Source organism: Bombus pascuorum, chromosome 5 (assembly GCF_905332965.1).
Source record: "Bombus pascuorum chromosome 5, iyBomPasc1.1, whole genome shotgun sequence".
Classification (NCBI taxonomy): domain Eukaryota; kingdom Metazoa; phylum Arthropoda; class Insecta; order Hymenoptera; family Apidae; genus Bombus; species Bombus pascuorum.
This window is the reverse complement of record NC_083492.1, coordinates 5,138,373-5,162,771: the sequence shown is the minus strand read 5'-3', so window position 1 is coordinate 5,162,771 and position 24,399 is coordinate 5,138,373. Positions and strand designations below refer to the sequence as shown.

Sequence of the window (24,399 nt, the reverse complement as noted above, 5' to 3'; positions counted from 1 at the left end):
AAGAACGAACCACTCGACTTCGTAAATCGCGGCCGCGCGACGCGACGATCTACGACGATCGCGTGCACGCGGCGGACTTTTGGCGAGCAGAATAAAACGAGAGACGCGACGTGCACCTGAAACGCCCCGCAAATTGCAGTTTATGTGTCGCGGAGTGTCAGGAATGCGAATCTGTTATGCCGGCTAACCGTCCTCTGGTTCTCGAGGCCGCCATTCCGTCCAATCGAATTCCACGCAAAAGACTACAATGTCCGATTCCTTTGAAATTCCTCGTCTCATCCGAGGACTTTCTTGATCGTCGGAGAAACGCGATCTCCGTTGTCGATGAAACGTGAGACATTGACGAAACGCGTCGACTCGATGCGTATAACCGTAAGATAGGACTATTTGAATCGTTTAAGCTTGTACATTTTAGAATGCTATCTTGAAGTTTGCACGGAACGATCTAATGGTGTCTCATAATATGCAACAAGTTTGATTAAAAGAATGAGAATATATCGCGTACTTTAGAGAGTAAGGGAAAAGAAAATATGAGAAAATAATTCGAGTAACGTTAGGTAGGTAGAATTATTCGAATCAGCAAGGGAATATTAGAGCGCGAGCTGATATAATCAACACCAAAATAACTTGTAGAAATAAAGTAATATAAGCACGCTATTGAATTACGATGATTACGAATAATATTTGATGATTATAAATCATATTCTCATAGAAAACTAGTGAAATTGTCAATACATGATATATTTCGCTATTTATCAAGAAACTAATAGCGAGTTTGTCCGTTTTCAAATGCAAGTGGTTTAAAAATCGTTGATAAACGAATTTGGCGAATTTCGAGGCAAATTACTTTACTTGGCTCGACTCGAATAACCCTATCTTACCCTATCGATTTCTGTTGCGTATAGGACGCTCATAGGATTGCCGAACGTTCGTTCGGGTATCGTTAGATCCGGTTTAATTGACAGCGACAGGGCCGACGGCAATATTGTGACGGCGTTCGTCAGCTCTTACGCGTCGATCGACGATCGTTCCAATTAAGATCGGAGCCGAGCAGCCACGGGTCCCTTTAATTTTCCGTATGCGCGGCGAACGCGACCCATAAAAATTAGAGGAGCACTCGAAAGATGCAATTAAAATGATCGGCCAAGAGAAAGAAAGGGAGTCTGGCTACGCTTTTTCTTCTCCTATTTTTTCCCTCGTTCTCGTTGCTTCTATTTCACCCTTGGATCACTGTAATTCCGGCGGACAAAATGTAATTACGTTAATGACGGAACCACGGGGCAAGTCTCGTTGTCCGATTATGCGTATCGCGTTTCCGCATATGGGAAACGCGTTTTTAAGCCGTTCCTCTCTCGTGCTTTTTATTAGAAACAAATCTTTTCGTTTTATTAAATATTCAAAACGGAGGTGAAAGAATTATCGAGTTCTTTGCGATACGCAATGGCGATACGCGTAATTGGAAATACCCGTACCTACACAACGGCGCTTTATGGTAATATGTAATTTGAATGCGAAATATGTAAAAGCTGCGGAGGGAGAACGTGGTTACTAACAATACGACTCAGACGTATAGTAAAGAACGTTTTGCTGAAACAATTAATACAACGCGTATTAATAAGCTGCAGAATTAACGCTAGAACATTTGATTGCATCGTCTTTGACTCATTAATAAATCGATAAAAATTAGTATTTTTGCTAAGAAAAGAAATTCTATTCGTAAATTTTTTACTCGAAAAAGTGTTGAGAATTTTTCTATATCTTCCTGGAGACAATGGTAAAGTTTCAAAAAAGTAACAATTAAAATATTATATATGTTAGGAGAATATCAAATGAACGAAACACTGATATTTCTAATGCTAAATACTGAACTTTGAAATCGAGAGAGACAAAATACTCGCGTCGTCCACACCAACGATTAACAAAATACAAATTGCACGCACAGGAGAGCAAAACGTGGAAGAAACTTCCAGACATGTTCTTCGTTCCTTAAGAAGCTTGTGGGAATAAACGATTTTTGCGACTCTTCGGAATGACCATCCTCTTTAACTTATTGCTCGAAGATTATTTTTTTTTCGTTTCGATCCTGCATGAACTTATTAAATTCTCGCGAGCAACTTGTGTAGCACTTCGGTTCAGATATTAGTCGACAATAGGAAGCTAATAATACAACAAAAGGGCACAACCGGTTGAACCCGGAAAACGTGCTCTCGCGTTTTAAGCCGCGTTTACAAATGCAAATCGCAGCGTGAGGACGACTTTCCACGAGGATTAAAACACGGAACTTGTTTCTTCCTCTGTTCGACTGAATTCTCCGAGCTCTGCCTGTTCGTTTCGCAGGGCGTAAGCTGTTATTAACAATCGTCAAATTGCAATTTCGCTGGATAATTACGATTGTTGAAATCGATGAAATAACACGAATTTTTTAACGAACTTCTTCGCCGAAGAACGCGAAGAGAAGAATAGCAACATTTTTGTGAATCTTTTAGATCTTATCGTTAATCTCAAAAAGACTGTAGACTTTTTTTTTTAGAAAGTTTCGTAAGATATTTTTCCGTGAATTATTTGTCTCTCTGTGTCTGTAAAACGCTATGCTAATTATTTGAATATGGTTTATCTTCGCGAGAAATATGAGGTAAACCTCTTTTTCGGAAAGATGCGTATAAATTTGCAATTCCGTACGATTATGAAATAAGAACTTTAATATTAAAAAGTACAAAGAATTGTTAGCATATTTAATGTTAAAGAACAATTACATTTATTCAATATCTCTCTACTGTACGAGAATAAACAATTTGTGGAACACGGATAACGAATTTAAAATCGGTCATTACGTTCGAATGACACAGAAACTCGATTAATATTCAACACGCCGATAAATAGCAACATTATAAAACAACGGTAAAAGCGATAATATAATTCAAAGACACATTAGCATAAATCATCAATTTAAACAATGTGATCTGACGTAATAACAGATACAGTGACATCACTACTGCATCTTGCATTCCTTTCTCTCCGCACATTCCGTTATACCAGTCTATTTACTTCAAACATTAACTCGTTTGGTCGTTCAAAATAACAACTTAATAATTCGATTTTAATAACCCTCGCAATTATTTATACAGGCTGTGGTCTAATTGGTACTGAAACTCGTAAGTAAGTAATCTTATATGGAGAGAGTAACAAGAAACGTAGAATAAAATTCTTTCGTTCGAAACGTAAATGAAAACTCTGAGATTGGTAACTAGTTAATAATTACGTTTCGTGAATTTCAAAAAGTAAGAAAGAATGTATATTTTGCTACATTGTATAATCTCCATTATCGAATAGAATAGTCAGGAGAATTTATTACAAATAATTTATCGAATCAATGTCGGCGACAAACATTGTACCAAAAGAAAATCCACTGTCCTCTTCTTTACGTTTCATGTCTTCCTTGCAACTTCTTAATAAATTAATCGATATATATTTCTATGGTACTTTAATCTTATTTTTACTTATAGAATTGTAGCTGCACATGAGCTACAGGACAATTCGAATCATGTTGTTGTTTTGTCTCGGAGTATCAATATCGTTAGGACATACATAATGTAATAATAAATAAACTTCGCGCAAAACAATGTCCCCGCTACGTGCAACCATCAAACAAAGAATTTAAATTTTCCGGTACTCCCCTGACCAGTATAAATAAACGAACACGATCGTAAGGTGATCAGTCTTTCAGTTTCAGTCTCGAGCGATTTTATTAGCGATCAATACACAGTCTTTAGCGAATCAGTTAGTACCGAGCGTCTTAGCGAACATTCTCTGTATTTATTAATTATTTTTAAATACATTTGATGGTTTCAATACGGAATTTATTAACAAAATATATTACGGAAAGTTTATGGAGCACCCTGTATGACAATCTGTACGTTACACGTTCTCAGAATCTAAAAACACAAAGCACCAAAATGAAAAGAGAAAATCTTTATATCCACCCTTTGGTTTCAAAAAACTTCTTTAGCCGCGAAGCTGCGCGCGCATACGAAATCACGTGGAACCACCGGCGCGTGGAACTCGAAGATTCAAAAAGAGAAAGAAAACGTTTCTACCATCCGTTCCACCTACGATGTACGAAAATCTGCTTTTTATTGGGAACGTTCGAAAATCACCATGATTCGGCCGTAACCCTTTCAAACTCTCACCATCACATCGGAAAGGAATGCAATACTTATCGATCGGTCGGGGTCACGGGCTCGCGCGCCACCGGAATCGTCGGAAGACAAAAGCGTCGCAATTAATCCGAACGAGACGCGGCCGTTTCGTAACGAAAAAAGGTCTTCCAGGTCTCGGCGGGAAGCCCGGCGAAACGCGATTACGCCGTAATCGGCGGGTAGAGGCGAAGCGTGGAATTATCAGGATTTAAGGAGGCAACAAAGTGCGTTTTTACGAGGGTCCGTCCAAGGATGGCCTTTATAGTCTACCAACGCTCGTATTCGCCTCGCCCGTCACCCTCTTCGTCCCTTTCTTATTCGACATCTTCGTCCATATAGTGTGTCCATGTAGTCTATATATGTATATATACATACATACATACACTACACACACTTACACTATGCTCAAACACATACATGTGCACACGTACTATCATACATATAGGCAGAAATGCCGGAATAATCGCCGGCGAGATATAATTAAGCCACTAATGACCACCGTTCGCCGAGCGGGTTCTCGCACGACCGCTCGCTGGTAATTATCAAATAAAATAAACACCTTCGAGAGAAGGGACACACAATGAATCAAATCGGTGGTCTGTGGACTGTCGTGTTGCGCTGACCGAGACTAATCTTTCCGGACGATCGGAAAAATTCTCGCAGCAATATACGTCTCTTCTGAACTGTCGCGTCGGCTCTCCTCGTTTTCTCGCCATTCGTCCCCATCGTCGCGATACCATGCGTTTTCGTGTTAACGCTGATAAGGGAGGGGAGAATATTGCGTGAGATCGCCGCTGCGATAAATGTAATTGCACGTGCGCGGAATGGAATGGGTCTAATGAAGAAGTTCCCTTTTGTAAACGTGTCGCGGGAACTTGATCGGCATGCGGTCGTTGATGAATTTTAAGATCGTGGAGCTAGGATCGAAGGATTTCAACGTGCAAACTTCGCTTGGTATCGGTAGCTCGCCGTCTCAGATCTTTGGAGCTTTCAATTTAGTAGAGTTTTTTATTTATTCGCATATATTGATTTCGATAATAGAACAATCTATATAGAGATGGATCGTGGTCCTGATTTACCGATTAATAGTATTAGTGAATCGACAAGATACAAGTTATAGTACTCTTTTACAAATTTCAAATGAGATAGTCAGAAACAGAATTGTAACTTGCGAAGGCGATCTGCTGTATAAATTTGTGAAACTGGCAAAAAATTGTAAAAAAGCATTTGGTTTATTTTATCGTGAAAGTTGTCACTTAATAACTTGGTAATAATAATAACTTGTACCATATTGTGGCATGTAAAATTCTACTAACGATATCGATTAACAGATTACAAGGGGTTTAAGTCTTTTCTAAATCGTTTATCAAACGTTCAACGCATCGTCGTTGTTTTTGAAACGATTATACAATTGATGTTATTATAGTTGTTCGTAGTAAATGTGTATGCAAAACATCGAACACGTGTTCGTTACGCGACGAAGAAATCGTAACTAATCTACGGTAAGAGAGGAGGAAGCCCTCGCGCGAAATCATGGCGTATTAGCGATAATACCGCGCGGAAACCACAGCGTGCTAGCGCCTTCTCGCTCGAGCGTCATTCCTCGATGAATGTTCAAGAGCGAGATAAGAGCATAATCGTAGGTAGACCCGATCCGAAGAATGCTAAGCGGTATTTAATTCCTGCAGTTATACGTCTGCCCCGCGCCATTAGCGTACCCGGCCGCACGACCGATTTATATTAATCAAACGAATAGCACACACGGTACGTATTCGGGGAACGCCACTTACGGGGTTTTCAGTCAATATTGAAGAATAAAGGAAGCTCCTTAAGACTTGTTACGAATAATTAACTCCTGAGCCAGAACCTCGATGAAATACCATGACGGTTGGCTATAAGACATTATGCAGGTTTACGATCGGGCAGAGCACGATTTGGCTCAGAGAAGAATTTTCATTACGATTGTTATTAATTGTTTACTTCTTTTTATTAGCACTTAACCGTAGGCAAACGTATCTTTTAACATTTTGTAGGCAAACTGGGTCTTTTATCTACATGCACTAAGCAGTAACTTTTTACTGTCATAGGTTTGAAAAAATATGGAAAGATTATAGGATATTTAGCAATATATTTACAGGATTATATAATCGTCCGTTAAGTCAAACGTTTGAAACGTTTTCCAGTAGTGAAATATCGTAGGGAAGAAATCGAAGAATGAAATTTTATCAAGATCTTTAACGACTTTAAGATCGTTAACAAGTTTATATATGGAAGGTAGTAAATTCAAATGGTATTATTTCTACTATATAGTTCAATTACAGAATCGTAACACTGATGTTTTTATTCCGGCTGATGCTCGTATTAATAACGACAAAGAACATCGAACGTTTAAACTTCGTAATCTCTTATTTCAAAAAAGCAAGCTTTACTACTGAGCTACGGTTAAACACAAATTACCGCTAGAATCTTAACTGCGCGACACTAAAACTTTCCAAAGTAAACGAATGTGGTATAAAAGAAAGATACTAAAGATTATTAGCGTTGCGCATATCTAATAATACCATTTTTTTTAAGTGTTAGCTTATGTCATACTTTGCCGGGTTACCCGAATGGAGAACCATCGGATACAAACGTCGTCATCGTGGATCATAGTAATTCAAGAGCAAATTCCGGCAAGTGCCAGCCAAAAAATATCGTTAAGAGGAGAAGTTGAAAAATTCAAACGGCAGACGAATAAATCGTGGAATCTCGATCTTACGAGCTGGCGTTTGCATCAGTGAACGAAAGCTACCGAGCATCGAAAACGATTTTAGCGCCTGTATTACTGAAACGTCCGACTTGATAAATCGGTACGTATAAAAATTATGTAAAAATTAGGTCATTAGCCGGACCGCTTTCCTCTCCTCGTTAACTAACACTTGACGCGTCGGTGAACGTCGCTAAAAAGCAAACCAAACCGAATGCCCACCGCTGTGTACATCTTCGGTTTAACGGTCATTCCGTTGGCATTTATGATCGAGAGGCGTAATTTTTTCCAGTAGAACGTCCCACAGCCGTCGCAAAGATGCATATTAAAAACGGGCGCTGCTTAAAAACCGAATACACGCCGCTGAAACGTTCCACCGGTCCGGATGTCAAAACACCTTGTAGCTTAAATATTAATTTGCATCCGTTCTTTGAATATTTTCAACGACACCTCCGCAGACCTCCCACGTTCTAAATAAACACGAGATAATAAATCATATACGATACGTGAATTTATCGAATGTAATCGATTCCCGGAATTTTTATCTCCGCGATAAAAATCTTCCTAACTATGCGGATATCGATCGATCAAGTTGAAATTACTCGGTATTAGTTTGTATTATTCAATATCCAAAACAAAGTACTTACGAAGGAACGAGAACACGAATTTATTCGTTTAATATCACAGGACAATTTTTACTGGTATCAATCTTGAGCAACGTCGAAGCCGATGATGACCGAAAGCTTCGAAAATTATTATATTCAAGAATTAGCCCTTTACAAATTTTACCATTCTTCTTTGGTTTACCATATTAATGTTCGTACCCAGGATTTTCTATTCTCTTGTGTATCGTTTCGTTTCTAATTTTTCGCTAAATTTCGTTAGGCGGTAAAAAAAAAGAAAAACATCATTAAACACGAGAAATCGTCGTACGTGTGAAAAGAATTCCTTGAAATAAAATTCGTCTCTATCAACTTCCAACCTCAAAATTCTAAACATCTACTCTGAACAGGTTAAACATTAAAAAACATCAGCAAGTATAAGAATTCACCACCAACGATCATCGAAAGAGAATAAAGAAGAACACCTCTTTCGACCACCCTGTGCAAACAAAACTGACTAAACCGTATCAAAAGATTATCCACGTAAAATTCCACGAGACATTACCTCCAGGCTAGCTGGAATCCAAATTACGACGTGTCACCGGAGGCACGCAAACATCGTCGCATTTAGTAAACATACCGCGAGGTCGAAAGGAAAAATCCGAGGCGAGTCCGCTTCGACTGGCGGAGATTTTACAAGAAGTGGACCAATGATCGTTCGAAGGAAGAATCGGTGGAAGACGACTGGATCCGGGCGTTTCTCGAAACGCGGCGAGGGAAGAGGAAATTCAAGGACAATCCCTGGAAGGGCCGTGTCGAGTAACGAGCGTGAAAGGATTCGACGTGTATCGGCCGCAACCCCGACTTCGCGTTAGTAACGGGCCAGACGAGGCACGTTCACGTAAGCCGCGATAATAGATTATGATAATAAACGGTATTGTGCCGACATAAAGGCACCTAATACCGGGTCTCAGTCATATTCATGGCTCTCCCTCGTTGTCCGCTAACACGGACACTCGCGGAGATATCGTAAAGAACGCGCTGCTTTAGCCAGGTAGATTTCGTGCAGCATCGGCCACTCTGGAAACTTGCTCGGAAACCAACGCGTTTTCGTGCGAAATAACCCAGCTTTTTGTTTTTTTCCTGCTCGTTTTTTCCTACTCGTATCGTTTAAATTGATTTTATACGAAATTGTTCCTTCTTCGGTTCTCTTACGATTTATCATGGAAGATATTTTCATTCTTGTTTTCAGAACGACGCAAGTCATCGCGAGAAACGTCAGTTTGTCAAAGAATGCGGAGAATTATTATCTCGATAGAGCAATACGTTATTTTCTTAATAAAATTGATCAACGTGAATATTCACGCTTACGAAATAGCATTATCTTTGACACTTCTACGTTTGTAACTGCAAAGAAGCTTGAGAGAATTTGTTTACAGCGATGTCTTTCTTAGCAAGGGTTAGGTACGGTTTGATTTTTTAGTATTTATTCGAAGGTTGAATGGTTTTAATGGTTCTTGTTAATTTGAAGTCTGAATGCGTTTTAACGTCGTTAAGAAAACGGTAGAAGGTTAAAGAAACTACGTGCTCTGGATTTTTGCTCGAAATATGCAAAGTTTCTCTATCGAGTTAAATTATTTATGTTGTTGAAATTCACGGATATTCAAGTTGAAAGCTTTTGTACGATTTAAAAGACAAGTATAATAAACACAAGAGATATAGGTAGATTTTATCGCGTGTGACATTTCTATCGGGTGTTGCTAGAAATATAATTGCATACAGGAGATATTCTTGAGACAACATACGAACTTGTCCGTATAATCAAGATACATTATAGAATTCTTTAAGTAGTAAGATAAAAATTACAGGTACCACTTATTCGTTGGGTTACCGATTGGCGTGGGACCAGTTCCAGGTTAATCAACGGCTAGGATGTAATTAAAGCAATTAAAGTAGTGATTTAGTGCCGAAAATAATTATTCTTTTTTTGTTCTTAGGACAGTTTCGTTCATACGTTACAAGGTATAAGGTTGAAAACGTAGAGTGATTCGGAAAGGCTTCAAAATAATTTAAAACGAAAGCCCGTTGCCCCGTATACCTGTTTTACTGGTCCCCGACCATTTTCGGTCCTTCATAATTGTCCTCGATTCACAGAAAACCTCTCTGATTTTATAGCGAATTTTTACGATACCAGACATTCGGAGTCAATGCGTTTAATATAAGATATATTTTTATGATCGAACTTCGCTTCCCCAAAAACTAACTCGACACGGCGAGAACCGATTGAGACTTTTCGCTTTTAAACCAGCAAAACGGTAATCCGCCGTATTTCACTGCGTTCAACAATCATTTAGACAAGGAAACACGTAAAAATTTTGACAGATATCGAAAAATCGTAAATAAATTGCATACTTGCATAAGTTGCGTTTATTATACCAATCGAAGTAACGTTTGATAAAATACATATATCGTAGAACTTTGCTTATAAAGTGTGTAAAAGGCAAAACTTAACTGTTAAGATCTTAAACAACTTCAAATCATAGTTTAAAAATGACGATGGACGAACGAACGATGATGAAAATATCAAAAGGGTCTAAATCGTCCAACGTTTTCGACGAAAACTTTCTATCGTTCCATATAATGTTTCCAGGTGATCCGATAGAACATCGTTAATACGACAATAGAAGAAACAGAGTCGCATTAAACATAATAATTTCTTTGTTTAGAAATCTTCTATCTCTTTGCGTATCGTTCCGTTCATTTTAAAAATACACCATATCATATCATATCTACATTTATTGACTCAAATTGATATATCCACATTAATCTTTAATTTCGTGAAATCTAGGTTAAGGCAAAATCACTATAGATACTAAAAATCCTTGGTTAATGTAATTAACGTTCCACTTAACAGATTCGAAACGGCGAGTATCCAAAGACAGCTTCTTAATCGAGGCTATCCGTGCAGCTTTCGACTTTAAACCGACCGTTTGTCCAAAATCTGTGCACCACGAGGAACCTTCCGAGTACTGCATCGACGGAATCCCATTGATCCTACGGAAACACGTCGAAACGTGGCGACAAATCGGACGCATGCCCGGCACGTGTTGCGTCAATGCCTTATGATAATAAGTGACATCGGGCCGGTACCGCGCACGGGCCAACTTTCCACGCGCAAAGGCGTAAGCGAGGCTGCAGGTCCCGGGATGGATCTGCGGATCTATTTCTATTGAAAGCCAGCCACGAGGCGAAAGGGCGACGGTGGCAGCAGCGGCAGCTCGCGGCGCGTGCTTCCTCTTCGTTGGTCGAGCGAACTTCAGCGAGTTCCTCATGCAAATTACAAAAGGGGGCCAAACACACGGAGAGAAAGAAAAAGAAAACGAGGAGCGTTCGAGCTTTATGAATACGAGATTAGGGGTGGCTCGTGCGCCGCCGAGGAAAACCGAAGCCAGCCACGGAATGAGAATTGGTAATCGAGAATAAAACGAGTGCGTTTATTAAAAGCAAGACGACGATTGTGTCTGGTCTCTCTGTGAGAGCGTGGATACTCGCGACGTTATGCAAATATGTATCCTTGGGATTTTTCGTGGAAAGGAAAAGGGAGCGAGAGGTAAAAAGGGGATGGAGAAGCGAGACTTCGACGATAGGAAACAATCGGATAGAGCGTTTTACGATGCGCCACGCGAAAGCGTACTCACGCCGCACAAAGTTATTCGATCGAGCTTATTCTCTGACAGTCTCATGCAAATCCCTCGTAACAGGGTTGCGAAGAGAGGCATCATTCTCTGCTTCTCTCTACCCTCCCAGTTGTTTTTTTTCCCTCTTTCTTTGGCTTCCGTTCTTTATGAATAGCAGATTAAGGCGCTCCGAAGACTACCGAAAGGCACCCACGGTAGAAGCAAGCAAACAGGAATTCTTAATCAACGGTCGAGTCAACCCTTCGTTACGGATTGTGCTTATTAGCAGGGGAGGTATGGTAGCGGTGGTTGTAAATATTCGTCGTGGAACAGCACCTTTCCCTGCCAGATTTTCCACATCGTTCGTGGTTTCGAGCAATCCGATGTTAACAACTATTCAACCGACAATGAATAGAATAATTCACAATCGATATAGTTTACGTATGCAGCAAACATGTTAGTCATTTTGTAGGGTACTTTGATTTAAAGAATTTAAGTTAAAGAAATGCGAGGTAGATTCGATTCTATCGTTCACGAAAATTGATTTAGGCCAAGAATTACTTTCAGCTGCTAGTTAATTGAATGGTAGTTGTTCATTGATTCGTCGAACTAATGCCAAATGTTGAAGCATAACACGTGACTTATATTCAGCTGCTTATTAAAGAATAGAAGTTGGAGTTATAGTAGAAGATAGTAAATTTGTTATACACGTGCAGATACGCATTATAAATTCACACGTAATTACATCACCGCTTAAATGTTCCAAATCAATCGTATTATTACCGTTGAAATCCGAAATGAAATCGGATGATCATCGAAAGATACGTTTGATACATCATACGATAAGAAGAGTAAATATGTAAAGCTGACAATTTTATCAAAAAATAAATGTACTAAAAATATACTAGAAATTCATAACTCGTAACAAGTACGTACTAGTTATAGAATTATCGATGAATATTGTCAATCGTCAAACACCGATACAAATCAATCAAACGCCTAATAAATATCAAGAAGGCAGAAAAAACCTCGTCGTATCGTGAGCATTCAAAATATTACTTCGCAAACAGAAGACGAACATTTTCCGAATTTCTCGGAGAAAATACGATCGGAAGACCAAAGATAAGATAGGAAGATGGATGATTACCGCGAAGGGAACGCGAGTCGAAGACACAGAACCCGTCACAACGATTTCGAGTTTACGGGACCAACGAGGTGTGGCGAAGCGCGAGCAAAACATCGCCGATGAACGCAAATTTACGACGCTTAAAAATCGGCGTGGAAACGCAAAACTGCATTATTTCGACTTTGTAACGACCGGCGGTAAAAAGTTCGTAACGACTTCGACATCTGACCACCCGGCTCGGGTTCTTCCACGTCCCGATGCTTAATCAACGATGTTAAAAATTTACGAGCGGCCCGTGTCCTCGAATCGCGCGCGATTCGACTCGATTTTCAACGAAACCGGAAAAGCTTCCAACATCCAACATCGAAATTGCGTCGTACTCTCGATACGTAAATACAAAAATTAAAAATAAATCGCTGCTTTTTCGATTCTAAATTTAAGGCGTGTACATTAGGCGTAAAATTAATGTTTATGTGAAAAATAAACGATTAAAATCGTCTGATACTGGTGTTTGATACATCGAATAAGTATGCGCTTTTAATGCAGTAGAAGTCTTCAAAGAAGAATTTCGAGTTCCATCATTGGCAAACATTTTAAAGTTCGCAGGTAAATTTGATAAGGAATTTCGTTTGAGAAAACGTAGAAAAATTGTATGTATTGTATTGATATGGAATGTTACCATCTGAAAGACACTGATATTATTCAAAGGATCTTTGACAAATAGGTAAAATTCCTAACAACATACCAGTAAATATTTGATAGAAACAAAGAGAGCATTTATAACGATTCGTTTGACAGCACTAAACCTTCTGATAATAAGTACTCCCAATTTCTTATAGGTACTGCATTTGCTTAAATATTAAATTATATAACTCACAATTGATAGGAAACTCTAAAAACTCAACTAGGTACAAAACAGCGCTTCAGACTCTACCGATTCTACCAGCCACAAAGCGTTAAAACTGCACGATCCAACAGTAATCACGAAACCTAATCCAATTTTCTAAAACATTACCATTGCCTCGCTATCAGAAGCACAATCTCTCTCATTATAGCCATTATCAATAACCTACGCGACATTTTATCGCGTCTTCGAATAAAACACGCGCAAAGAAAAAAAGAAAAAAAAAAGATAGAAGAAAGAAAGAAAGATCAAGCAAGATTCAAGGAACAAAGAAGCCTTTTCCGTAAGAAGGCGAAGCGTTGAAATTCGCGACGGCTATAATTTTCAGGCAGACAACGGCATTCCGGCAACGTTCGGGAAACCTCTCAACCTGTCCCGAGGCGCACACCGGTTCCGATGGGCTCCCTTTTGTCTCTTCTTTTGCTTGTTTTCCCCCCTCGTCGTCGATGATCACGGTCGTCACGTCAATTAACGCCGTCCGCGGTAAATGCGAGCCGAAGAATGGACGCCCTCATTTTTAATTGAATCGGCGCAAATCGAGAACCGGCCCGATACTCGCCACTCGGGGTGTCCATTAAACGGTCGATCGTTTCAGATAGAGAAAGTAGTCAGGGCCGTTTTAATGGAGGCCCGATCAGCCGAGATAACTGGATTACATTTCGAGTCGTCGGAAACACACGGCTCGACTAATTTCGGATTTCGTTCTGGTACTGCGGGACGTGCGACCATCTCGCCGCCATGATCGGGCCGCGCGTTTCATGCGAAACCCGTGCATCATTACGCGCGATCCTGACGATGATTACCGACGCGCCCGTCCCGTCCCATGCCATCCTTCCAATCGGCTTGTGTTTCGTACTTGGTGAATTTCGCGTAATTACAATGAGGCCGTTTCTGATATCGTTTCCTGGATCTTTTATATTCTTTGTGGAACTACAGTGTGGTGAGGTAGGAAAGAGAATTTTTTAGATAATATCGCTGATAAGTAATTGTGTGTTTAAGTTATGCTGATGTATTCATATTAAATTATATGTACCGTTGCTGATTGGAATTAGTAGAGCATAGACGTTTTTGTACGTATGATATTGGACATTGATATTGTACAATAAAAATGAACAAAATGTTAATGTACCAAGGGTGAAGCAGATATCTATTTAAATTTGCATAAACATCCGCGATCTAATAATCGCTAATGTATAGGAATGTTTCTGATAAACTGGTTGCAAAGAATATGCAGTTACGCTATAGATTTAGAATAATTCGTGAATATATAAGTACGTGAAACTTCATACGAACCGATTGTACTTTTCAATAAAATGTAACGTTCGTTACAATTCAATCGCAACGGAGCCAACCTGACGCACGCTTCTGTGTCATAATAATAGTCTGCTTATCGTATCAGACATCGAACCCTATCGCTTATAGCTACAAATTTAGCCGACACTCTCGATCTAAACCTATCTACCAACAGAAGCATCAGCGTACCGAATCAACCGCATCAGAAACAATTTCCTTCGCATAACTTCACGCGAGAAGTCGCGGCGTCGGTATAAATATTCATGGAGAGGCGCGCGGGAAAATACGGGTGAAACGTTCGAATTAAATTGTCGTTCAACTGGAAATTATGAAATTGACCTCCCAGCACGACGTACGTACTTCTTCCTCTCTCGTACATCGTAGACTCTTAACGAACATCGTTGGGATTAATAATTTGACGCCTTCGGAACGCCCGGCCCGAACCCTGAGAAATATAACTCAGACACGGTGTGCCGTGTGGCGTGAACACACGGAAGCGTGCTACATCTTTCGAAAGGTTTCACCTCGAAATGAAGGAAAATCAAGAGAAAAGGATGGAGCGAAGTAGGACGGTCGATCGGCGACGCGACGGGTTTCTCGGGATCTCGGTGTTTCGAGCGGGACGAGCACCTATTTCCGGCTATGTTGGTGGCCCGCCACGGTGATTTCAATGCGCGGCGCCGCGCCCGTCGGATTCGGACCACGCCACGAACGCGACGAGATAACTCGTCTTTCACTCCAATGGAACTGTCTTCTCGCGACGATAACGGAGAAGCTCTCGCTTCGATCGGAGAATTCACGTTTTCTCGCTTCTCCTTCTTCTAGGTATCTACTCTCTCTCCCTCTCTCTCTCTCTTTTTTCTCTCTCCCTGTCTGTTTGTCTCGTTAACCCTCGACGAAAGTTTTTCGGGTATCCACGTCTGGTTCTTTCAATTATACCCAGCGAAGAGAGAATATTGTGTTCGCTGGCGCGCGCACGACCGCGTTCGCGCGTAAACACGAGTCGCCGCGCCAAGCAAGATAATAAATTATTACTATTTTAATTGCGCCGCGTCGACCGTTCTTCCGCGAGTCTAAATTATGGGCCGAGTGACGATAATATATTATACCGAGCGATATTCCTTCCACCAATCGCTAATGATTTATCGCGAGAACGACTGGGAACTGTTAAATGCATCTCGCTGATTTTTTTTTCGTCCCTCCTCGCCCCTACCCGCTCCAACCCTCCACAGCCCCTTCCATCCCCCTCGAGATCTCTTCCCCTTTCCCTGACAACGTGTGCTGTTTGAGAATGCGAGTGCTCGTTGAACTCGAACCTTTCCGCTGGCGAGACACGGCGAAGCTGTCGAGAAACCAGGCTTGCGAAACGAGGTGTCGGGGAATTAATGGGCGCATTGTGAAAGATGAGACAGTTTTCGCCATTTTGTGGAAACTTCGGAGTACGTACTATCGATAATCGTACTGTTTCGCCTGTATACGGTGGAACGTCTGATTTCGCGTAAAGAAACGCTCAAGGTAGGGCTCAATGTTACCAATTACGCGGAAACTCTCAGAGATTTGTGTATTAATATAGTTTAAGCGTCGTTCTCTTGTGTAAGGATAAATTGGGACCAATTTCAAGATCGAAGAGCACCGTGAAAATTAAGTTCAACTTGTACATGAGAAATATAGCTCGTTTAAGAAAGAAAACTGAATACATAGGAAAGTTTGATCGAACCCACTCAACTTACAACCTCTTTACAGTTATTTTAGTCGTATACGATATTCACGATTTATTTAAGATAAATCTGTATACGACCTATATTTTTCACAACTAATAAACTAGTTTTTATTGATAGTGAATGTACTATAGAAATAAGTATTAAATAATCGGTAATCAATCATGTTGTATGATAAGTTTGATGGCTAAAGTAGTTAAATAGTTAAAGGATTAATGATTTTAAGTAGTTACAAAGGCGATTTATTTCGATAAAACCTAAAAATGAAATGTTCCTCTTACATACAGTAGTGGACACAATTTTCAGACGATTACCTTCCTGATAAATTATTGATGTCGTAAATAATAAATAGACAATAATCCACAATTTTTTGTTATTACATCCTACTAAATTTTGATTCATCAGAAGAAACATTTTTCGGTGTTTGTATACTTCGACGAAAGCAATTCCCAGCTTCTGATTTTTACGACTGAGTATCGAATTCTTTCGAAACACGCGTCCTTCGAGGTCAAAATCACGAAGATGCCCCCGAATGGCTCTTGCACGAATGTTCAGATCATTTGTAGCGCAGATTTCATTTTGAAAATCAGTAGCAGTCGGAAAATGACCCTTTCGGATAAGCGGTGGATGCAGTGGTCCATCTTTGCTGCAGTTTCCTGATTCATCGTGATTGCGTCCATTTTTCTAAATTTATTGGTACCATGGCCGCTTACAAGTTGTCTCAGACTTTCCCATGACATTTGTTACATTTTGGCAAATGTGTTTTTCTTCTTGCGTAGTGATGTAACAATTTTTCTGTGTTCTGAGCGTAGATCGCTGACTGTATCCATTTTATTTAAATTTAGCAATTGTTATCACAAATTTAATGTCACGTTAAACAGACTTATTATCCTTCGATTAATTCGGAGCGCTGTTGTGTTTCAATATTCGTCTTAATTTAATGTCCGTAGCAAATACAGCATCGAATCCTTTTGTACTCGTTCTCTCAAGTATTGTTCACGTTTTAAAAGTCCCGCTGCCGTTAGTAGATAAAGTGCGACTGCATATGTAATCGTAAGGACAAGTTCGGACTGTTGGTTGTTCAGCATGTATAATATGGAGCGGTGATCTATCAGAAAGATAATCATTTTAAACTTTTATCCGCTGCTTTATGTTCTACTATTCTTCGCTGTCGATTAAAATTCGTATACAATTATGTAGTAATTTCTCCAGGATTACAGATGTAACTACAAGATTTCATACATGCAATATTCCAACAAATATGTACAACACCAGTAAATATAAAAAATCTTACAGTACCAAAATAACTATGATTATCAAACTGACCGCATCTAACTACCCTTCACCAATGAAACGTTCCTCATCAATGAAACGCACTTAGAGTTCTCGTCTAGAATCATCTTGCGTCATCAGGCCTCTTCCAACAGATATTTTTCTCCGTCTAATTTTCTCCTACCAACTGGATCATCCTGCTGCTTTGGAGCGAGACAAGAACAGTTAGAAAGTCAATAGCCACCGTTTCAGACACAGTTCATCGAAGATCTTCATCGTGCTACCGGAACCATCTTTTACATCGAACCAACTTCCCTTTTTTCCCTGGTCACGACTAGGAACGGGCAATCGCGAGCGTTAACGAGATGGTGAACGGTGTTTCCCTTAATTAATCCGGTTACGAAATAATCGGTGCACGCACGTTCACGGATCGAGGCGAGCCGCGCAGCTCGCGGATCTAATTAGTTCGCGAGGCGGCCGGTGCGATCGTGAAAGCGGCCCGCCTAGAGAAACGTACCGTGGACTTTCCGCCGCTCTCGATTAATTAGCCCCTGGGGAACATCGTACAGTCCTACCAACCGCAGAAATTTCTGCGTTTCGGTAAACAAATTGCCGCAATACCGAAGGTAGGACGCGAGAAAAATGCCGGTGATGCGATGTCGCGACTCGCCTTTTTTCCACGCGTTCCGATACCCGTTCCCGACCGTCCATCGAGACTTGAAAATGCTTAGGATTCAAGGCATCAACGTGTTTCGAACGCTTGTGATCTGTGGGCAAGCGAGACGCCATGAATTTCTAGTTTCCACGTTTGTTGAGGTGGTGTTTTTTGCTTGCACATTTAGATAACTGCGGCTTTTTATGTGAGTATACATATAATAGCAGAGTTGGCTAACATGTCAAAATCATTGGCTCTTGATTTGTTGTTTTTGATAACGTTACAATGTTGTATCTTATTGAGATAGGAATTTGATGATTCGCGTCGTTTTGGTTTAAATTACTTATAGATAGATAGATAGATATATGCCCACCGTTAAGGTTTTAAATAGGAAAAATTATGGTTCCTCTTTTATAGCATATATATATCTAAATAGAATATTAGTTGGAAAATTTTCCTGCAATTGTTAGAAGCTTAGGAACATAAACTTTATTTTATTAGTAGTATTAGTTAGTTACTTATCACTAAGCTACTTATTAATAAGTCATTGGTTAGTAAGTTGGAATATTTTCCAGATTTTCATTCGTATGATATAATACTGCGTAGGGTTAGTTGAAGCTTTGTCTATCATAGAAACTACGAATGTTTGTATTTCACAATTATCTACTCTCATGCACAACTGTCTTACATCTTATTTCTCGATTGTTACTTATTATTTAATTCTGGTTATACGACTATATTTATAAACTATCAGCTTATTTCATTCATTATATCCCGTCGATACTATATTTTAGTATTTAATTCAAAATTGTATACATGATAAATGAAAGAGTTAAATTTGAAGTTCATTTCCATTTTGTGAATGAAAGTTACGAGAATAAAGAGATTGACATTGTAAAAGTAGATTCAGAAAATAATGTAGCTGATATTTTAACTAAGGCTCTAGGAAGAAACAAATTTGAAAATTTTAGATTAATTTTAAGAATTGTTTGATTGACATAAAAAGGAAATGAATATGCATATAGAAATATAGAAATGATCTTCATGTAAGAAAATTGTACAACGTTTTATATAAGTAGATATTTGTTTCCAGGCTTGGGTAATTCACGATAAGAGGTCAGTAAAATTCTCGCTCACAAATAATCGAGTGCAATATGCTTTTTACATTAAACAGACAATGTCAGTGACGTGCAAGAGTAGAAATAAATAAAATTGATTATGAGAGAAATAGAGAGCGTAGCAGTGTAAAACCTCTGCTCGTTCCGTTTTGTTATTGCCTACCTAAGAAATATAGATACCTTAGAAGTCATAATCCATTTATCGCTGCAAGCATTTAGAAAAAAAGACACAGTGGGTGGAATACTCCATCAAATTCCGTATCTCCCCTTATCTCTAATCCTCCATAGATATCAATAACGACCCTTATCATAGGAAAACCTACCGTACCAATAACCAATGTTCCAAGAATTACCATTCCACGATATATTTAGTTTTCTTTCAAATTTTCCAACAATTCAGTGCTCTCCGATAATTTATATAGAAAACAGATTCAAGTAATACATAATTTCACCAATTTTTGTAGAAAAAAATTAAGAATCGGATCAACTTTAATCTCTCTCTCTATATATATATATACATTCGTGAATCTGAATGACAAATATTAATACAAACGTTTAATTTCGTGAAATACGATTTCTTTATTTACAAGACGTATAAGTACCTACTTGAATTACACGTGTAATGTTCAAGAATGTACTTAAAAGTACTTTGATATTTGAAAGAATCGGATTCCATGAAAGAAGTATGTACTTGAACCTTGTAGGATAAGGAACTACAATCAGAGATATGCATCATGTATTTCACTTGAGTTCGATATTGTACACAACGAACTATTGCAAGCTTCCGACTACGGTTTAGCGTTCAAACATGTTTTACGTCATCTCTTACTTAATTCAACTAACATTTATGCAAGTTTCACCACTTTGTGGGAAATATATCCAGAGAGATTAATTTTCAAGTAAATATTTAAACAAAACATCTTCCGCAGCCGCTGTACAAACGTTTCAAAGAATATCACCTAAATTCAATTATCACTACACCGCGCATTTCTATGCACTTGTGGAAAATTTGAAGATGCAAACGTACAGAACGAACATAACATACAAAAATATATAAAATATCCAAAATATAGTACTCGTAATATTTGACACCAGAACTACCGATCTTTAATATGTACTTAAATAAATATAATTTATTTACCTATAAATCGATATAATTCAAATGATATCAAATAAAGTAAGCGTATCTATAGTAATTAAGCTCCGTCTAAATAAAAATCAATGTTAATTTTAGCAGAAATATTCGTATCCTTTTAATAATAGTAAGAAAAGATCTAAAACTCGTCATTTTGATGAATAGGTACGGTAGTTCTAGTATAAATAGAGAAAAAAATGTTCTGCCTAGATTCTGCGCTTTCAACGCTTTTACTCTGCTCCATTCCTAATCTACTCTTTGATTCATAAAAATATGAATTCCATAAATCTCGGCGATCTAATTACCATGTTCCGCATTCGTTCGATTCCTAATCTCCGATCGAAAGTTGGTCGAGCAACCAGAATGCGGAGAGAATGGGTCGTTGACGTGCGTCGCCCGGGTCGTTCTCAGCGTCGTTGCCTATGGTATCCTGGTGTCGCGATAAATTTCGAGATTCCCTCATAACGTTGCAATGGTGTCGGTCGCTCGCGGGCCATGCGCGCGAGCGATCGCAGAGTTTCTAGCGCGCGGGGCCGGGCGTATATCAATCGCGGTTAATTAGTCGGCCGCTGGAGGCAGCCAGGCCGCTTCGTGGGCGACGAATAAAGGCCCGGCTACGCACGAGCTGCGGCGCACCATCGAGCAACGCGATACCGTTGACCCCGATGGTAAATTGTCTTTCGAGAAAGCACCCGGCAGATGCAAACCGCGCGGGCCTTTAATTAATTGCGCACGCATCGCGCGGCAAACCAACACCAGGAAACCGAACGAACGTTGCCTCGCCGAGCTAATCACGATTAATTAGCCCGGCGGGCTTCGATTTAGAGAAATAAATCGTCTAACGACGGTGGGAAATGAACCGGGAACCTGACTTTTCAGACCGAGGTCAACTTCCTAAGAGGACGACTATGCGGTCGTCTCTAGGGGTTTTCACAGGTCGAGTTAAGTTCTACGTCTCGTTATCGATAGGTGAAACGAGACAGAGCGTCGAGACAGCAGGAAAAAAAGACCGGTCACAATGGCTGGCTAGAAAGCGGCACCGAATTATTCGCTGTTTATGGAAACATCAGCGTGCAAGCTTCCCTATCGAACAACCTCGAGTAACAATGAGCGCCTGAAACGGATACGCTTCGCCTTCGACATCTATGCTTCGCTGACCTTTGCATCCGCGTCTCCGAATACAGATAATTGAATAGTTCGCTCGTGAAAATCGGAGGAAAGAAATTCGTTCGATGGAATTCCTTCGGGATCAACTGTCCGGTCCGGTTTCTTTTAGATGGGTGGTTTTCTTCCATGGTTGTACGGATTTAGGTGGGTGGATCAAGGAGAGAAACAAGAGTCGGATGGTATCTTTGAATTCTCAGCAAGATTTAGGTAATTCGAAGGTATATGGAAACCTGGATTGCTTTCGTTGGAACGAAATATAAATTCTACTATAGATGTATTGATAGTTTTGATGGAGGATGAAGATGGAATTAGAGGTACAATGGTTGACAGAATTTTATTTTCAGACCGAGTAAATCTTTTTAAGGTATCGAATTGTAAAAGATCGTTTTTATTGATCTAAGATCCTTCTTCATATTCTATCTTTGAGGAATCTAATACAATTTTATAATACTTATCACTTATCTTTAACTCAAACTTTCGAAGCAGTTTTTAACAAAAGTAAGAATACTGTTTTGATGGAAACCAAAGGAGAATTTACCAACAGGCACGTCAACATTTCACAGTTATCAAAAGTTATACACAACGTACTCAAAGTAACTATTATTTCCATTATCACTGTCACTTAATTTGGTACCAAACCCAAAACACCTGCGTTCACACACAAGATTATTCTTTCTCTGCAAACTTCAATTTCATTCTCGTGAACACATACCTACGATTAACGATCGCGTGGTTCTACCTACATCTAAATACTTGCCACTTCTCCATCACTTATTCACCTTTCAAACACGAAAAACTCGAAATGATACCTTCAGATTCAACGAGACAGCTCGAGACAGATCGACATTGATTCTGACGTTATTGGCATTGAAAGTGGAGCGTTATCGAACAAGCCGGATTGCACAGATTTTTTCGCGGATCCTAATCGCGGTGTGCAACCTCCACTTCGTCTGAGTGCGATGTTGGTAAACAAAAGGCTGGATATCTAAATCGCGACGGGCGTATCACGGGCTCGCCGGCTCGAGAGGGTCCCTAATACCGGTTTCCTTATCTGCGCACGAATCGAAATCTGGCGTGTCGCACGCGTTTCCAACGCGTTCCCGGCGCTCGTTGCACGCACCTCCCGAACACACGAACGCGACTAACGTTCACCGGAACCGGTTGAAATTTCGACGCGAGGGAGTAACGCTCGACACCCGGTGAATTCGTCGAATTCTCTGTGAAACTGGCGGATTCCAACGCATTACGATACGAGCGTAACGAGAGCAATCGTTCAAACACGATCGTTATCGTTGTTACGATATAATTAGCGGATAACAGAGAAATATAAGCTTTCCTTTTCAAATGGTATTTTTTTTTACCGATTGAGAGTAAAATGTAATACTTTCACACACAATTAATGGATAATAAAGAAATACTACTTATAGGATTTCTCCTTGGGAAATATGTTTCACTGATGGAGAGTAAAACGGAACTTCTTGTATAATTTGTAGGTAATAAAGAAACGTAAAATTTTTCTTTGGAATAGTATTTTTCACTTATTGGGAGTAAAATAAAGCTTCCCATATATGTACATAATTAATGACCAATAGAAGAGTGAAACATTTTTCACTGATTGAAAATAACATGAAATTTCCATGAGAACTGTAATTTAAGTACTCAAGATAAAGATTGTTCGTCATTTTTCTCTGAATATCAAGCACTTTTTCAGTTTTCGCCGATGCTCTGCAGATAACCCTGATCCATGACGAGTCACGAGAGAACGGGATCGCGAGCTGGGCCAAACTGAATGATTTATAAGGCACGGTGAAAAACGAAGTGACGAGGAAGCGTATATTGTGGAAAATGGAATACCATGAAAGAAATGTTCACGAACTACGATACAATCTTGACGGAGACCATTTCGGGAACCCAACAACTATACGATTCTACACAGAATACTTCACAGAAACTTTGTGTTTCAACTCAACTCACATTCAACAACCAGAGAACGATTTCGGAAAAATTTATATCATACACATCAATTTGTTCGACCATCTAGAGAACCTCACTTTACGTCACAGCACAATGTTACATCCGATTTTCCTCACGATTGATCCGGATGACGTTTATCAATTTCGCCGAGTTAAACAAGAACCATAAGATCGATTTTATCACTCTAAGGATAGTAATCACTGGTCGTAACGCGAACTAGATCACTAACAGTGGATTTACATCCTGTGTAGGCATAAGATGATCACGTACCTGGGTTCATATCCCGCGAGCTGCCAGTTTCTCTTCAAGCAGCAGTTGCACTGTTACCTTCAGAACACTGTATCGAAGCACGATATTTATATTTTTTTATCTTCTTTCCAAGTGAACAACTAGCGATCGATCAGAGGGTCCGAACACTTTTTGTTGGTCGCGTTTCGCGCGTTTGCTTCGCACCAAACCGGGTCGTGAACAAGGAACCGGGTCGTGAACAAGGAACCGGGTCGAGAACAAGGAAGCGGGTCGTGAACAAGGAAGCGGGTCGTGAACAAGGAAGCGGGTCGTGAACAAGGAACCGGGTCGTGAACAAGGAACCGGGTCGTAAAAGAAAATACTAAACGTAAACGAGGAGCCGAGTTGCAAAAAAGACGTATACCAGCGTAAATTGTTATTTACGCTAAGATGAGAACACGATGAGACAAGAAATACGAAATACGAATACGTTTAAAAAGCACCACACACAGTTTTCAGCGGCGTCTACGGGCCAATAATAGCAGCAGAACGATCACCCTCGCGAATCCGAAGATCTACTACGGAATA

The 24,399-nt window shown here is 39.8% G+C and overlaps 1 protein-coding gene across 8 annotated transcripts in view; it reads right to left on the bottom strand.

Moving 5' to 3' along the window:
- Positions 1–24,399, bottom strand: part of LOC132907088 (zinc finger homeobox protein 4) — a 399,871-nt gene that overhangs the window by 170,661 nt on the left and 204,811 nt on the right. Inside the window, exon 1 of one of the 8 annotated variants that reach the window (XM_060959836.1) lies at positions 23,854–24,094. The exons of the other annotated variants lie outside the window; for them this stretch is intronic. The gene's annotated coding sequence lies outside the window, so the exon portion shown is untranslated. Of the gene's footprint in view, positions 1–23,853; positions 24,095–24,399 lie in introns of those variants that run through there. 8 annotated transcript variants of the gene reach the window in all.